The sequence below is a fragment of the Bufo bufo genome, chromosome 7 (assembly GCF_905171765.1).
Source record: "Bufo bufo chromosome 7, aBufBuf1.1, whole genome shotgun sequence".
NCBI lineage: Eukaryota > Metazoa > Chordata > Amphibia > Anura > Bufonidae > Bufo > Bufo bufo.
Window position 1 is genome coordinate 235872406 of NC_053395.1, and position 15095 is coordinate 235887500.

Below are 15095 nucleotides of genomic sequence, written 5' to 3' on the forward strand. Positions count from 1 at the left end.
TCAGTGTTTACCTGCCCCTCTAGTGGGCAGGACAGAGAAGGCCTCTGCTCGCCAGGGAGGTGAGGATGGATTTACATCGGGGGCTGGGGCCTTCCGCCAGCTGTACTTTACCGGTGTGAAGGCCTCGCGTCTGTTCATGGGATGCCTGTCCTGGGCTGCCGCACCGGCGTATGCCGGGAGATCCCACGTGCAGCGAGCTGGCGTCTGACGTCACGTCCGGGACGGCGGCGTTCCCGGAAGTGCGCTTCACAAGTGGCATGTTCGCATTTCGGGATTTGTAAGAGAGGAACAACCATCTATGATCGACGAATTAAAGGGAACCTGTGCTCTACTTTATGATGGCCTTACTAACGGCGAGTGGATTTCAGCGGTCGGTCAATTAAAAGTTCAAAGTAAGTGGTTGTCGAGAACCAACATCACAATCATGGCAGCCTGGGCCCGGGAAAGAGTCCTGGCCTCCTGAGAAGAGTCCTGGCCTCCTGAGAAGAGTCCTGGCCTCCTGAGAAGAGTCCTGGCTATTCATGATCTCCTGACCACCTGATGACTGACCGGCTTCTACCTCGTTTTCTCCCTAGGAGACAACTGCCAATCATCAGCAGATGGGCGGGGGAGGAGGAGATTATAATAAGGGTCCATTCACACGTCTGTATGTGTTTTGCGGACCGCACATCGATGGCACTCTCATAGAAAATGCCTTTTCTTGTCCGCAATTGCGCACAAGAAAAGGACATGTTCTATTTTTTTGCGGAACGGAAGTGCGGATCCACACATTCTGGCCCCATTGAAAGTGAATGGGTCCGCACCTGTTCCGCAAATTTGCGGAACGGATGCGGATCCATTTTGCGGCTGTGTGAATGGACCCTAACCAGGACGTTTCTCAGGGTATGATGCTGATACTGGTTGATGATGACGCTGGTTCTCGGCGACCACTGACTTTTAGCTGACATCAGCATTGATGTCGCGCTCCGTGAGGTCAGCAGAAAGCTGATGACAGCTTCCCTTTAAAGGGACACTGACAGGCCCAATAAGCATATTTCGATATATATATGACAGTAGAGGTCTTATAAAGTGTATGAGAATCATCTAAGTATCCCCCCTGTCCACCTTATAACTACAGTAAAATGAAGTTTTATAACCTGCTTGAATCGTCTTCAATCTGCCCAAGGGGCGGCGTTTCATCTCCACTTGCGCCCAGCCAGCCTCGCCACAACTGCCGTTTGAAGCGCCGCCCAGCTCATCAATATTCACTTCGCTGGGCGGCTACTCTGAAGCGCTGCTCTGAACTGTGCCCGGCGCATGCGCATAAAGCAGAGGCTGCATCGGCCTCTGAGAATGAGACTGTGCGCAGGCGCGATGTGATCCCGGCCAGTGAGGGTGCCGGGCGCATGCGCTGAAGATGGCCGGGGACACTAGTAGCCGCCCAGCGAAGTGAATATTGATGAGCTGGGCGGCGCTTCAAACGGCAGTTGTGGCGAGGCTGGCTGGGCGCAAGTGGAGATGAAACGCCGCCCCTTGGGCAGATTGAAGACGATTCAAACATTTTACTGTAGTTATAAGGTGGACAGGGGGGATACTTAGATGATTCTCATACACTTTATAAGACCTGTACTGTCATATATACCGAAATATGCTTATTGGGCCTGTCAGTGTCCCTTTAAGGACCATAATCCGTGATGAAGTAAAACCTTCCTTGGCTTCTTTAAGAGATATCAGCCCCGGTCCACAACCCCTTAAATGGCAAAAATCAGCAGCTCACTCCTCCTCTGATTCCGATGGTCTAATGGATGAGGATTGATGATGATCCCCTTTCTGAAGGAGAGACTGTCGAAGATTCAAAAACAATCTATTTTTCCAGGACGTCCCTCCATGACAGCACCCATGGAGGTTGTCCTATTGGTCTCTGTAGGGACAGGAAGTGAGAGAGATTAAAAGGCCCCCGCCCCTTCCACTCTCCGGTGTTCTTCCTGTCCCTACAGGGATAGGAGCAGAGAGAAGACGTTCCCTGCTCTGGGAATGAAAAGGATTTGGAGCAGAGTCTGGTCGGGGGGTTCTGCCTCTCCTCTTCAGATTCTGAGGGCCTACAGTCATGTGAAAAAATTAGGACACCCTTTGAAAGCATGTGGTTTTTTGTAACATTTTTAATAAATGGTTATTTCATCTCCGTTTCAACAATACAGAGAGATTAAAGTAATCCGACTAAACAAAGAAAACTGAAGAAAAGTCTTTTCAAGATCTTCTGTAAATGTCATTCTACAAAAATGCCTATTCTAACTGAGGAAAAGATAGGACACCCTCACATGTATTCCCTCTTAAATTGGCTCAGATCTCACACAGGTATATCACACCAGGTGCACATAATTAGTAGATCGTTACTCTGCATGTTGAATGAGGCTTGCCCTATTTAAACCTCAGACATTTAGTTTGGTGTGCTCCTGACTGTTGAAGTGAGAGTGAGCACCATGGTGAGAGCAAAAGAGCTGTCAGAGGACTTCAGAAAAAAGATTGTAGCAGCCTATGAGTCTGGGAAGGGATTTAAAAAGATCTCAAAAGATTTTGAAATCAGCCATTCCACTGTCCGGAAGATAGTCTACAAGTGGAGGGCTTTCAAAACAACTGCCAACATGCCCAGGACTGGTCGCCCCAGCAAGTTCACCCCAAGAGCAGACCGCAAGATGCTAAAAGAGGTATCCAAAAACCCTAAAGTGTCATCTCGAGAACTACAGCAGGCTCTGGCTACTGTTGATGTAGAAGTACATGCCTCTACAATCAGAAAGAGACTGTACAAGTTTAACTTGCATGGGAGGTGTGCAAGGAGGAAACCTTTGCTTTCCAAGAGAAACATCGAGGCCAGACTGACATTTGCCAGCGATAAAGTTGACAAAGACCAGGACTTCTGGAATAATGTTCTTTGGACAGATGAGTCCAAAATTGAATTATTTGGACACAACAGCAGAGGACATGTTTGGCGTAAACCAAACACAGCATTCCAAGAAAAGAACCTCATACCAACTGTGAAGCATGGAGGTGGAAGTGTCATGGTTTGGGGCTGCTTTGCTGCAGCAGGACCTGGTCAGCTCACCATCATAGAATCCACGATGAATTCTACTGTGTATCAGAAGGTGCTTGAAGAACATGTGAGACCATCAGTTAGAAAATTAAAGCTGAAGCGGAACTGGACCATGCAACATGACAATGACCCAAAACATACTAGTAAATCAACCAAAGATTGGCTGAAAAAGAAGAAATGGAGAGTCCTGGAATGGCCAAGTCAAAGTCCAGATTTGAATCCCATTGAGATGCTGTGGGGTGACTTGAAAAGGGCTGTACGTGCAAGAAACCCCTCAAACATCTCACAGCTGAAAAAGTTCTGCATTGAGGAGTGGGGTAAAATTTCCTCAGACCGATGTCGAAGACTGGTAGATGGCTACAAGAACCGTCTCACTGCAGTTATTTCAGCCAAAGGAGGTAACACTCGCTATTAGGGGCAAGGGTGTCCTATCTTTTTCCTCAGTTAGAATAGGCATTTTTGTAGAATGACATTTACAGAAGATCTTGAAAAGACTTTTCTTCAGTTTTCTTTGTTTAGTCGGATTACTTTAATCTCTCTGTATTGTTGAAACGGAGATGAAATAACCATTTATTAAAAATGTTACAAAAAACCACATGCTTTCAAAGGGTGTCCTAATTTTTTCACAAGACTGTAAATGCTAGCACCTCTCGGGGTAGAGGTCCCCTAGCTGTCCCCTATACCTTTTTCCCTGTACCTTTGGCCGCGGTATCGTGGGAAGCCGAGGCCGCTTCTTCCGGGTGGGAGCTCTGGGATTGGCTGTGGCTCCGGCGCTCCTTCTGCTCGGCGTGCAGACCATGTGACCGGAAGTCGAGGTCACATGGTCGGAAGAAGATGGCGGCGCCCAGGGAACGCTAAACCTGGACGGCGGTAGCATGCAGGGGGGTTGACTCTTCGTTTGAATGAGTCCCCCCCAGGAAGTGAGGAAGCGGAGCCACGCGGCAACAGGATGGACCAGGTAGGACATAAATTGAGAGGTCAATTTCTTGTCTGAGTGAGGTATGGAGGTCCAGATGTCCGCTATGCAGGACACTAGCACAGACATCCCTGTCCTGGGTCATGTAAGTGCCTACAGGGGGCTCATATTCCGCAGATTCCTCTTTTTTATGCAGCTCAATTCAGCTAACGGTCTCTCTCTCTTCCTATGTAGGGAGAGAGAGACGCTACAGTTAAAGCTCTGGGAGAACCAAAAAAGAAAGCCAGAAGATGTGCTTTATGTTCAAAGAAATTGCCATATAAAAAAGCCCTATGTAGTGACTGTCAGAGAAGAGCAATCTTCTCTCCTATCAGACCTGAGAGTGATTGTGAAAGAGGAGATCCAGGCGGCAAGCTCCAGTATGGTTCAGAAACCATGTGCCGGTTCCCCTCCCCCCAAAAGACCCCGAGTACTAAGGGAGTCAGAGTCCGAAGAAGAGGGATCATATCTTTCAGAAGAGATGGGTTCGTCTTATATGGCTGACGATCAGAAAAGATACCTTTTTTTACAAGAAGATTTAGACCCCCTCCTGTCGGCCGTAAGGCAGACAATGGATATTGAGGAAGAGGAACAGACTCGCTCAGTGCAGTATGAAATGTTCGGCGGGTTAAAAGCAAAGAAAAAGAAGTTGTTTCCAGTAAACGAGAACTTACAGGATTTAGTGATCGACGAGTGGGCGGATGCTGATAAGAAGTTATATATACCGCGTGAATTTAAAAACAGATTGCTGTTCAACCCTGAGGATACAAAACAGTGGGATGTGGTCCCTAAGGTGGATATTCAGGTAGCAAAGGTGGTTAGGAGAACCACACTACCAATTGAAGATTCGGCCCAGTTAAAAGAACCAATGGATAGAAAAATTAACGGATTACTCAAAAGAGCATGGGAGGTTTCAGCCAATATTATCAATACTAATATTGCTGCTACCTCTGTAGCCAGATCTATGTATTTATGGGTAAACCAGCTGAAGGAACATCTTAAGCAGGACACCCGTAAGGAAGAAATCCTGGCATCATTACCTCTATTTAAAATGGCCGCATCCTTTAAGGCGGACGCCTCGGCGGAGTCCATAAGGTTCGCAGCAAAAGCAGACTCCCTATCTAATACGGCTAGGAGAGCATTGTGGCTAAAATCCTGGTCAGGGGATATAGCCTCTAAAAATAAGCTTTGCGCTATACCCCTTAAAGGTTCCCACCTCTTTGGCCCGGTACTAGATGAAATCCTGGAAAAGACAGCGGACAAAAAGAAAGGGTTCCCCGAGGAGAAAAGCAAGAAACCTTTGCCCTTTCGTAAGCCAGCCAGCAGTTTCCAAAACGCTCCCAGGAGTAAAGGGAAGACGGGGAGGTGGAGCTACCCGAAAGGTGGAAGAGGCCAAGGGTTTCTCTTGAATCCCAATACCAAGACAGAGAGACAATGACGCCAGGCCAGTAGGGGGCAGACTCCAGTTCTTCTGGGAAGAGTGGACCCAAATAACCAAAAATCAGTATATTCTGGAATCCATCCAGAAGGGGTTCAAAATAGAGTTCCGCCTTCCTCCTCCACAACTGTTTCAGACTACAGTTTTCCAGTCGGCTTCACTTCAGGATCAGCTTCTGACAGATATCCAAAAACTATTGAAATTCGGCGCAATAGTGCAGGTCCCTCCTTCAGAGGAATTCAAGGGTCACTATTCAAAACTGTTCCTCATAACAAAACCAGACGGATCCAAAAGGACCATCATCAACCTGAAATTCAGATGAATAACGCATTACCATTTCAAGATGGAGTCAGTAAAATCTACAATCCCGCTGATAGGTCCAGGGGCTTTTCTGTGCACCCTGGATCTAAAGGACGCCTATTACCACGTCCCCATTCACCATCAGTTTCAGCAATACTTGAGGTTTGCAATCAGGAAAGACGAGAAGATATTGCATTACCAGTTCCAGTGCCTCCCGTTTGGAATATCATCAGCCCCACGTATCTTCACAAAGGTAGTGGAAGAGATAGTAGCCTACCTAAGACAGAGACAGGTAACGATACCTTACCTAGATAACTTTCTTCTTGTGGCAGACTCAGAAGAGGAGTTAGAACTTTACAGAGGAAGGACTCTATCTTTGCTCACAAATCCAGGATGGAAGATAAACCTGGAGAAGTCTCATTTGCAGCCGGCAACACAAAAGAAGTTCCTGGGAACCCTCTTAGATTCGGTTACTCAACATTCCTTTCTTCCTCAGGACAAACAAGTCAACATAAGGACAAGAATAAAATCCTTCAGGCTAAAGAAAAAGCGGACACTATGAGAGGCCATGCAGATCCTAGGCCTAATGACCTCGTGCATCACGACAGTTCCTTGGGCCCAGTTCCATTCAAGAACTCTCCAGGTGGAGGTCCTCTCATCTTGGGACAAAGACCACAGATAGTTAAACGCCAGGATAGCTCTCTCGGACAGAGCAGTAGACTTCCTCTCCTGGTGGTTAGTAACAGAGAACCTGTCAAGAGGGGTTTTCTGGAACATGATACCACTCAAGACAATAACCACGGACCCAAGCAGCCGGGGTTGGGGTGCTCACTTAGAAGATCAGTTCTTTCAGGGCAGTTGGTCCAGTACAGACGCCCTAAATTCCTCAAACTACAGGGAACTAAAAGCGGTTTGGGAGTCCCTGAAAGCCGCGGAACATCTCCTCACAGGCCATCATGTCAGAGTATTATCGGACAATATAACAACAGTCTGTTACATAAAGAGACAAGGAGGGACAAAAAAACCTCAACTCCTGGAATTAGCGAATCTCCTCTTCAAGTGGTCAGAAAAGATGGTCTTGTCCATCACAGCCACACACCTGAAGGGGTCCCTCAACTCCACAGCGGATTTCCTTAGTCGACACAGTGTCGAACCAGGGGAATGAAAATTGAACCAAGAAGTATTCCAGATGATTTGTCAGAAATGGGCGAAACCTCAAGTGGATTTATTCGCGTCCAGCAGGAATACTCAGCTGTACTATTTCTTCTCGCTAGACCCAAGAGGGAGACCACTAGCGGTAGATGCTCTTTCCCAGAAGTGGGACATGAGTCTAGCCTACGCTTTTCGTCCACTTCCCCACATACCTTTTAATCTTGAAGAAATTGAGAGTAAGTTCAACCACGCTGATTTTGGTGGCTCCAGCTTGGCCCAAGAGAGCCTGGTTTTCGGTTCTAAAGATCATGTCCATCAGAGAACCAATAACCCTTCCAAAAAGACAGGATCTCCTGTCACAAGGACCACTTTTTCATCCCAACATGGACAAACTGAATCTTACAGCTTGGATCATGAGAGGCAAACCTTAAGAAACAAGGGGCTCTCAGATAAGATAATCTCAACTCTACAGGGCTGCCGCAAACCCGTCACGAGAGCGATATATAATAAAATATGGAAGAAATTTTCATCCTGGTTGTCGCAAAATCACGCGGATACCAGATCTCCTTCGGTGGGTTGCATATTAGAATTTCTTCAGGAGGTGTTTGATGCAGGAAAACCCAGCACACTTAAAGTACAGATCTCGGCACTCAGCTGTTGTTTAGATACACCCCTTGCAGATCATAGATGGATTAGAAGTTTTCTAAGAGCAGCTTTTAGGTTGAGACCCACCTTGAGACAGTCTATTCCCCCTATGGAGTCTAAATGTAGTTTTAGAAGGTTTATGTGACCCCCTTTCGAGCCTATCGATCTTATATCTGAAAAATATCTCTCTCTCAAGGCGGTATTTCTTCTGGCCATAACCACAGCCCGCAGGATAGGGGAAATTCAAGCATTATCCATTAAAGAACCATACTTAAGGATTCTGGATGATCGCATAATCTTGAAGCTAGATCTAGCCTTTTTACCTAAGGTGGTTTCAACCTTCTATAGAGAGCAAGAGCTAACACTCCCTTCATTTTGTTCCTCTCCCAAAAATATACAGGAGAAGAGATTCCAGTGTCTAGATGTTAGAAGAACAATTCTAGCCTATCTTGACAGGACAAGTACTTGGAGAAGATCAAGTAACTTATTCATCCAATTTGGTGGGTAGAATAGAGGCCTGAAGGCTTCAAAGCAGATGTTGGCACAGTGGATTAAAGACACCATTAAAGAAACATACAGACTGCAGGAGATGCCCTGTCCTTTAAACTTAAAGGCGCATTCTACGAGAGCCATGGCAACTTCCTGGGCAGAGAAGGCAGATGCTACAATTGACCAGATTTGCAGGGCGGCAACCTGGTCTAACTTCCTGACTTTTGCCAAACAGTACAGACTAGATGTATTGGCCTGCCAGGACTTGGCTTTCGGGAGGAAAGTCCTTCAGGCAGTAGTCCCCCCCCCCTAGGAGATTCAGTTGTTAGTTCTCCATGGGTGCTGTCATGGAGGGACGTCCTGGAAATACTGGTTTAGTTTACCGATAAATCCTTTTCCAGGAGTCCGAATGAAATGAAATTTTTAGTCGCCAAATTTAAAATCCATATAACATAGCTGGGATGCTAAGGAGCATGGGGTTTTCTGAGCTACAGCCCCCTCCGTTTCCCACCTATCTCTAGAACAGGCCCCCCAAATTAGGAAGAAAGCACCACGCATGTGCCGGCCGGCGCTCTCGGCTATTTCCAGAACATAGAAGTGACTGGACCGTGAACTACGCAAGCGCCATCACCTCTCCATTCACCTCTATGGAAGTCCCATAAAAGTCAATACAGGGTGGGCGTGCATACATGGTGCGCCCTCGTTCACTTTGGGGGCCGTACCTATCCTATGCCACCAAAGTGCGAGATGGGCCAACCCTGGTAAGCTGATAATCCACAGGATAGTTTTATATTTCTGACCACTGGCACTGCCCCATACCCCGAAATGAATGGAGAGGCTGGTGGAGCGTGCGCCTTGGCGCTCCATTTATCCTCTAGGTGACCGCCAGAAATAGCCAAGCACTGTCCTCAGCTATGCCCAGCAGTCCGCTAGAGAATGAATGGGGCGGCCGGTGCACCCACTACCCGCTGCTGTATTTATTTCAGGGAGCGCCATAGGGTATGCAGTAGTTAGTGACGGCACAAGTGGGGGGGTGGGGTCAGTGCCAGGCGGTCTGTGACTGGCAGGAGCCCCCCCACTAGGCACACTACCCCCATGGCTTCTCTGTAATAAGGTATACAGTAGTTAGTGACGGCACAAGTGGGGGGTCAGTGCCAGGCGGTCTGTGACTGGCAGGACCCCCCCACTAGGCACACTACCCCCATGGCTTCTCTGTAATAAGGTATACAGTAGTTAGTGATGGCACAAGTGGGGGGTCAGTGCCAGGCAGTCTGTGACTGGCAGGAGCCCCTCCACTAGGCACACTACCCCCATTGCTTCTCTGTAATAAGGTATACAGTAGTTAGTGATGGCACAAGTGGGGGGTCAGTGCCAGGCTGTCTGTGACTGGCAGGAGCCCCTCCACTAGGCACACTACCCCCATGGCGTCTCTGTAATAAGGTATACAGTAGTTAGTGATGGCACAAGTGGGGGGTCAGTGCCAGGCGGTCTGTGACTGGCAGGAGCCCCTCCACTAGGCACCCTACCCCCATGGCGTCTCTGTAATAAGGTATACAGTAGTTAGTGATGGCACAAGTGGGGGGTCAGTGCCAGGCGGTCTGTGACTGGCAGGAGCCCCCCCACTAGGCACACTACCCCCATGGCTTCTCTGTAATAAGGTATACAGTAGTTAGTGATGGCACAAGTGGGGGGTCAGTGCCAGGCAGTTTGTGACTGGCAGGAGCCCCTCCACTAGGCACACTACCCCCATGGCGTCTCTGTAATAAGGTATACAGTAGTTAGTGATGGCACAAGTGGGGAGGTCAGTGCCAGGCGGTCTGTGACTGGCAGGAGCCCCTCCACTAGGCACACTACCCCCATGGCGTCTCTGTAATAAGGTATACAGTAGTTAGTGATGGCACAAGTGGGGGGTCAGTGCCAGGCGTTCTGTGACTGGCAGGGGCCCCTCCACTAGGCACACTACCCCCATGGCGTCTCTGTAATAAGGTATACAGTAGTTAGTGATGGCACAAGTGGGGGGTCAGTGCCAGGCGGTCTGTGACTGGCAGGAGTCCCTCCACTAGGCACACTACCCCCATGGCGTCTCTGTAATAAGGTATACAGTAGTTAGTGATGGCACAAGTGGGGGGTCAGTGCCAGGCGGTCTGTGACTAGCAGGAGCCCCTCCACTAGGCACACTACCCCCATGGCTTCTCTGTAATAAGGTATACAGTAGTTAGTGACGGCACAAGTGGGGGGTCAGTGCCAGGCGGTCTGTGACTGGCAGGACCCCCCCCACTAGGCACACTACCCCCATGGCTTCTCTGTAATAAGGTATACAGTAGTTAGTGACGGCACAAGTGGGGGGTCAGTGCCAGGCGGTCTGTGACTGGCAGGAGCCCCTCCACTAGGCACACTACCCCCATGGCTTCTCTGTAATAAGGTATACAGTAGTTAGTGATTGCACAAGTGGGGGGTCAGTGCCAGGCGGTCTGTGACTGGCAGGACCCCCCCACTAGGCACACTACCCCCATGGCTTCTCTGTAATAAGGTATACAGTAGTTAGTGACGGCACAAGTGGGGGGTCAGTGCCAGGCGGTCTGTGACTGGCAGGACCCCCCCACTAGGCACACTACCCCCATGGCTTCTCTGTAATAAGGTATACAGTAGTTAGTGATGGCACAAGTGGGGGGTCAGTGCCAGGCGGTCTGTGACTGGCAGGAGCCCCTCCACTAGGCACACTACCCCCATGGCTTCTCTGTAATAAGGTATACAGTAGTTAGTGATGGCACAAGTGGGGGGGGTCAGTGCCAAGCGGTCTGTGACTGGCAGGAGCCCCTCCACTAGGCACACTACCCCCATGGCTTCTCTGTAATAAGGTATACAGTAGTTAGTGATGGCACAAGTGGGGGGTCAGTGCCAGGCGGTCTGTGACTGGCAGGAGCCCCTCCACTAGGCACACTACCCCCATGGCTTCTCTGTAATAAGGTATACAGTAGTTAGTGACGGCACAAGTGGGGGGGTCAGTGCCAGGCGGTCTGTGACTGGCAGGGGCCCCTCCACTAGGCACCCTACCCCCATGGCTTCTCTGTAATAAGGTATACAGTAGTTAGTGACGGCACAAGTGGGGGGTCAGTGCCAGGCGGTCTGTGACTGGCAGGAGCCCCCCCACTAGGCACACTACCCCCATGGCATCTGTGTAATAAGGTATACAGTAGTTAGTGATGGCACAAGTGGGGGGGGTCAGTGCCAGGCGGTTTGTGACTGGCAGGGGCCCCTCCACTAGGCACCCTACCCCCATGGCTTCTCTGTAATAAGGTATACAGTAGTTAGTGATGGCACAAGTGGGGGGGGGGGTCAGTGCCAGGCGGTCTGTGACTGGCAGGGGCCCCTCCACTAGGCACCCTACCCCCATGGCTTCTCTGTAATAAGGTATACAGTAGTTAGTGACGGCACAAGTGGGGGGTCAGTGCCAGGCGGTCTGTGACTGGCAGGAGCCCCCCCACTAGGCACACTACCCCCATGGCATCTGTGTAATAAGGTATACAGTAGTTAGTGATGGCACAAGTGGGGGGGGTCAGTGCCAGGCGGTTTGTGACTAGCAGGAGCCCCTCCACTAGGCACACTACCCCCATGGCGTCTCTGTAATAAGGTATACAGTAGTTAGTGATGGCACAAGTGGGGGGTCAGTGCCAGGCGGTCTGTGACTGGCAGGGGCCCCTCCACTAGGCACACTACCCCCATGGCGTCTCTGTAATAAGGTATACAATAGTTAGTGATGGCACAAGTGGGGAGGTCAGTGCCAGGCGGTCTGTGACTGGCAGGGGCCCCTCCACTAGGCACACTACCCCCATGGCGTCTCTGTAATAAGGTATACAGTAGTTAGTGATGGCACAAGTGGGGGGGGGTCAGTGCCAGGCAGTCTGTGACTGGCAGGAGCCCCCCCACTAGGCACACTACCCCCATGGCTTCTCTGTAATAAGGTATACAGTAGTTAGTGACGGCACAAGTGGGGGGTCAGTGCCAGGCGTTCTGTGACTGGCAGGAGCCCCTCCACTAGGCACACTACCCCCATGGCGTCTCTGTAATAAGGTATACAATAGTTAGTGATGGCACAAGTGGGGGGTCAGTGCCAGGCGGTTTGTGACTGGCAGGAGCCCCTCCACTAGGCACACTACCCCCATGGCTTCTCTGTAATAAGGTATACAGTAGTTAGTGATGGCACAAGTGGGAGGTCAGTGCCAGGCGGTCTGTGACTGGCAGGAGCCCCCCCACTAGGCACACTACCCCCATGGCTTCTCTGTAATAAGGTATACAGTAGTTAGTGATGGCACAAGTGGGGGGTCAGTGCCAGGCGGTCTGTGACTGGCAGGAGCCCCTCCACTAGGCACACTACCCCCATGGCTTCTCTGTAATAAGGTATACAGTAGTTAGTGATGGCACAAGTGGGGGGTCAGTGCCAGGCGGTCTGTGACTGGCAGGAGGCCCCCCACTAGGCACCCTACCCCCATGGCTTCTCTGTAATAAGGTATACAGTAGTTAGTGATGGCACAAGTGGGGAGGTCAGTGCCAGGCGGTCTGTGACTGGCAGGAGCCCCCCCACTAGGCACACTACCCCCATGGCTTCTCTGTAATAAGGTATACAGTAGTTAGTGATGGCACAAGTAAGGGGTCAGTGCCAGGCGGTCTGTGACTGGCAGGAGCCCCTCCACTAGGCACACTCCCCCCATGGCGTCTCTGTAATAAGGTATACAGTAGTTAGTGATGGCACAAGTGGGGGGGGGGTCAGTGCCAGGCGGTCTGTGACTGGCAGGACCCCTCCACTAGGCACACTACCCCCATGGCTTCTCTGTAATAAGGTATACAGTAGTTAGTGACGGCACAAGTGGGGGGTCAGTGCCAGGCGGTCTGTGACTGGCAGGAGCCCCCCCACTAGGCACACTACCCCCATGGCTTCTCTGTAATAAGGTATACAGTAGTTAGTGATGGCACAAGTGGGGGGGTCAGTGCCAGGCGGTCTGTGACTGGCAGGAGCCCCTCCACTAGGCACACTACCCCCATGGCTTCTCTGTAATAAGGTATACAGTAGTTAGTGATGGCACAAGTGGGGGGTCAGTGCCAGGCGTTCTGTGACTGGCAGGAGCCCCCCCACTAGGCACACTACCCCCATGGCTTCTCTGTAATAAGGTATACAGTAGTTAGTGATGGCACAAGTGGGGGGTCAGTGCCAGGCGGTCTGTGACTGGCAGGAGCCCCTCCACTAGGCACACTACCCCCATGGCTTCTCTGTAATAAGGTATACAGTAGTTAGTGATGGCACAAGTGGGGGGTCAGTGCCAGGCGGTCTGTGACTGGCAGGAGCCCCTCCACTAGGCACACTACCCCCATGGCTTCTCTGTAATAAGGTATACAGTAGTTAGTGATGGCACAAGTGGGGGGTCAGTGCCAGGCGGTCTGTGACTGGCAGGAGCCCCTCCACTAGGCACACTACCCCCATGGCGTCTCTGTAATAAGGTATACAGTAGTTAGTGATGGCACAAGTGGGGGGTCAGTGCCAGGCGGTCTGTGACTGGCAGGAGCCCCCCCCCACTAGGCACACTACCCCCATGGCGTCTCTGTAATAAGGTATACAGTAGTTAGTGATGGCACAAGTGGGGGGGGTCAGTGCCAGGCAGTCTGTGACTGGCAGGAGCCCCCCCACTAGGCACACTACCCCCATGGCTTCTCTGTAATAAGGTATACAGTAGTTAGTGACGGCACAAGTGGGGGGTCAGTGCCACGCGTTCTGTGACTGGCAGGAGCCCCTCCACTAGGCACACTACCCCCATGGCTTCTCTGTAATAAGGTATACAGTAGTTAGTGATGGCACAAGTGGGGGGTCAGTGCCAGGCGGTCTGTGACTGGCAGGAGCCCCCCCACTAGGCACACTACCCCCATGGCTTCTCTGTAATAAGGTATACAGTAGTTAGTGACGGCACAAGTGGGGGGTCAGTGCCAGGCGGTCTGTGACTGGCAGGACCCCCCCACTAGGCACACTACCCCCATGGCTTCTCTGTAATAAGGTATACAGTAGTTAGTGATGGCACAAGTGGGGGGTCAGTGCCAGGCGGTCTGTGACTGACAGGAGCCCCCCCACTAGGCACACTACCCCTATGGCTTCTCTGTAATAAGGTATACAGTAGTTAGTGATGGCACAAGTGGGGGGTCAGTGCCAGGCGGTCTGTGACTGGCAGGAGCCCCCCCACTAGGCACACTACCCCCATAGCGTCTCTGTAATAAGGTATACAATAGTTAGTGACGGCACAAGTGGGGGGTCAGTGCCAGGCGGTCTGTGACTGGCAGGAGCCCCTCCACTAGGCACACTACCCCTATGGCTTCTCTGTAATAAGGTATACAGTAGTTAGTGATGGCACAAGTGGGGGGTCAGTGCCAGGCTGTCTGTGACTGGCAGGAGCCCCTCCACTAGGCACACTACCCCCATGACGTCTCTGTAATAAGGTATACAGTAGTTAGTGATGGCACAAGTGGGGGGTCAGTGCCAGGCGGTCTGTGACTGGCAGGAGCCCCTCCACTAGGCACCCTACCCCCATGGCGTCTCTGTAATAAGGTATACAGTAGTTAGTGATGGCACAAGTGGGGGGTCAGTGCCAGGCGGTCTGTGACTGGCAGGAGCCCCCCCACTAGGCACACTACCCCCATGGCTTCTCTGTAATAAGGTATACAGTAGTTAGTGACGGCACAAGTGGGGGGTCAGTGCCAGGCGTTCTGTGACTGGCAGGAGCCCCCCCACTAGGCACACTACCCCCATAGCGTCTCTGTAATAAGGTATACAATAGTTAGTGACGGCACAAGTGGGGGGTCAGTGCCAGGCGGTCTGTGACTGGCAGGAGCCCCCCCACTAGGCACACTACCCCCATGGCTTCTCTGTAATAAGGTATACAGTAGTTAGTGATGGCACAAGTGGGGGGCAGTGCCAGGCGGTCTGTGACTGACAGGAGCCCCCCACTAGGCACACTACCCCCATGGCTTCTCTGTAATAAGGTATACAGTAGTTAGTGATGGCACAAGTG

The 15095-nt window shown here is 51.0% G+C and overlaps 1 protein-coding gene across 2 annotated transcripts in view; it reads left to right on the forward strand.

Moving 5' to 3' along the window:
• SLC35F5 (solute carrier family 35 member F5) overlaps nt 1–15095 on the forward strand; it is a 130428-nt gene that overhangs the window by 27562 nt on the left and 87771 nt on the right. The window lies entirely within an intron of this gene.